Below are 3,541 nucleotides of genomic sequence, written 5' to 3'. Positions count from 1 at the left end.
GGGGGAGCTATTACTGTAACAGACCTGACCATGTTTTTTGAGAAAAGAATATGGAATTTGGGATCGGAAAAATCACTAAATAATCAGATATTAACCAGCTGTTCGGTGGCAGCTCAAATGACAACAATGCAGAGAAAAATGCAGAGGATGGAGACATGGCTTATGAAGTTTCAGAGGGATGTTTGAGAGTTCCACAGAAAGTATCTGGACCATTTGTATGGTGTTTTGAATTGAGACTGTAGTTTACCGTTGGCTGGGGCTGAAGAACCAGCTGTGAACAATGAGAGACCAGCAGCACTGAAGGGAAACCCTTGCTTTACTGAGACAATTTATGGGGTTAGTTGGGACTGAAAAATCAGCTTTGATTAAAAAGAGATCAGCATTATTGAAGTAAAATCTTCTGGAAAGTATTTCCTCATGGTCAGCACGCAGAATCTGGGATTCAGAAGGGGCCAAGGCTGCATCTCATGCTAGAAGCAGAACTTGGTAATATGTAAGAGTCTTCCACATGGTACTGATTTTAGTGGCATGAAAGCTGCAGACCTGAAGGGGTCATGGGGACAGTATGAGGCTTTGTACTGTGAGAGGCCGGAAGAGGCCATTGGTGAAGGTGAAGCCTCAGTTGCACTGAAGACCCCCAAGGTTGAAGGGGTCATAGAGGCTGAGGCTTGGCCCCATGGAGGCAAGAAGAGACCATTGGTGAAGGAGCAGCCTCAGTTACAGTAGAGACCCCACAATACTGAAGATGCTAGAACAGTGTGATGACCACCAAGGACAGCAGCCGGTGTGGCGTGGAACTGATCTAAGCTTACTGGGCTAGCTGTGTTTACTATGGAAGACAGAGCTATAGGAGCAGAGCTCCCCAAGTCTTTTGGAACCCAAAAGATCATTAATGAATTCTAGACAAAAGACAATGAGCTATTGACTCTGTTCAATTTCAGTTTTGCTTTAATCTGATTGTGCCCTAGCTCTTTCCTCTTAGAATAAGAAGTATTTACCTTGTTTTGTATTTTTCAGCAGATTTGCACAGTTAAGAGACTTTAGGTTATTTAAAAGAGGCATTGAGGTTTATTAAAGTAATAAAGGAATATGGGACTTTTAAAGTTGTTTTGTATGTGATATTAATTTTAACATGAAATGTTGAGAACAAGAAATGGAATGTTATAGTTTAATAGTGATGTACTTGTGTGTGAAATTGACAAGGGCTCAGTTGTGCTGGATAGCTTCATTTGTCAATTTAACACACCTGGGAAGAGGGAGCCTCAATTGGGGCATTTTCTCTATCAGTGTGGTCTGCAGGCACATCTGTGAGGCACTTTCTTGACTACTGAGTGACGTGGGAGGACTTAGCCCAATGTGGGTGGTGCCACTCCTGGGAAGGTGGTCCTGGGAAGAATATTGAGCACAAATCAGAGGAGCAAGCCAGTGATCAGCATTCTTCCACGCTGTTTCAGCTTCTGCCTCCAGGATTCTGTCTTCAGTTTCTACTTTGGCTTCCCTCAGGTCTTGAGCCGTGATTGGAATGTGGAAGCCAATAGACCCTTTCCTCCCCAAGTTGGTTTTGTCAGTGTTTATAAACTAGAACATGTAGTATATATTCCCAAGAGCTAAGAGAAATATTTTGAATGCTTCATCACAATGAAATGATAAATATTTGAGGAGCTTGTTGTGTTTACCATAATTTGAACATTACAAATTACATGCAAGTTATACCACAATGTATACCACATGGTATGTTATAAATATGTACAATTTTATGTTTTTTAAAAAATATTTTTTTATGTGTATGAGTGCAATGCCTGTATACATTTAAGTGCACCTGTATCACACAATGCCCATAGAGGGCATCAGATTCCCTGAAACTGGAGTTGCAGACAGTTGTTTGCCACCATGTGGGTGCTGGGAATTGGACCTGGGTCATCTGCAAGAGCAGTCAGTGCTCCTAACCACTGAGCAATCTCTCCAGTCCCTAATGTTATGTTTTTATGTTAGCCAAAACTAAACAATGTTAAGAAATTACATATAATACAACATATCTTCTAAGAATAAATGACTACATTTATTAATAAAAATCCATCCACTCTTTGGACATGCATCCTTTCTATTAAATAAAAACTAATTCTTACTGTAAAAAGCAGAGACGTTAAGAGGGAAAAGACCTAGCAAGTGGAGGAAAATTTCACTCCTTCAATACGACTTCTCTCATGGCTGCCCGTTCCAACCTTTGATTATTAGTCAATGAAAGTTCTCAAAAGCTTTAAGTGAGCAGATCACATTCCTTGGAGCCAATTAAGGAGTAAACTTTCTGTTTTATTATAATGCCAGGGGGAAAGACGCAGGAAGTAGAGATTAAAAGAAGTAGGGAGATGTCAACATCCTCGACCCTGGGCACCAGCAGCAATCTGCAGGAAGGTTTGGACTTTCAAGTTCCATAGGATTTAGAAGGGAAGGCTAGTTTATCTGAGTTTCATGAGAGAAAAATTATTCCTAAACAAAACATGGATTTTATATTCATGCAAGTGTTTTCTATTAATTTTTTTATGAATAATTTTCGTAGACTATTTGTAAATGTACAAATTTATTTGTTTTTCATTGTACTATCTTGGCATAGATTTTTTGAAAAACAAAATGTTTTGCTTTGTTTTGAACAAATGAAATCCTGTACCTTCAAACAAATAGATAAAAGAAACTAAAACTGTTAGTGTGAAATAAAGATTCTCTTATTATTTACTAATGTTTCTACTTCACTGGTGGAGTTATAAAATTCTATATTAGATAAACCTATAACTTAGAATATACTTACTTTAAAATGTAATTAAAGCATTTTAAGTACATTTCAGATGAGTCTAGAATATAGTTAGTATTTGAACAAATTATGTATTTTTCCTAAAGAGAAGAAATAGCAGAGTTTGGAGAGAGAACACAGTGTTTTATCTCCAGATAACTGCAGTTTGGTTCCCAGCACCCGCACTGGGCAGACCACAGCCACCTGTAACTCCAGTTCCAGCAGATTTGCTCTTCTCTGGCCTCTGCAGGCACTGCCACACCCCTGTGCGTGCACACAGTTGAAAGAAAGTCTTTTGAAAAGAGAAGAAATAGTAGGATTGTTAATTACATAAGTATATAAGCCTAGCTTTCTGCTTTACTTTTTTTTTGAGACAAGATTTGTAGGCCAGGCTTCCCTTGAACAACTCATGTTGCCAAAGATGGTCTTGAACTTCTGATTTTCCTGCCTGTACTGCTCAAGTGCTGGAATTCCAGATGTGCATTAGCATTCAGTTTATGTGGGATTGTTTTCACCCAGGGCCTTGTGCATACTAAGCTAGCACTCTACCAAATGAGCTCCATCCCCAGCCCACCCTTTTCTATTGTAGCAGTGTCTGGGGAGAAGAAAGATTGGGAAGATCTTTGTGGGAGAGATGAATAAGAACAAAGCACAAATATATAAGAATGAAAAGGTTATAATGAAACCCATTTCTTTATGTTACACCGAAATTACAGCTTACTTACAGCTGTAAAACATTTTAATTAAATGACTCAG

This window comes from Nannospalax galili, unplaced genomic scaffold, assembly GCF_000622305.1.
Source record: "Nannospalax galili isolate Female #2095 unplaced genomic scaffold, S.galili_v1.0 scaffold207, whole genome shotgun sequence".
Taxonomy (NCBI): domain Eukaryota; kingdom Metazoa; phylum Chordata; class Mammalia; order Rodentia; family Spalacidae; genus Nannospalax; species Nannospalax galili.
Note: the sequence above shows the minus strand (reverse complement) of the source record.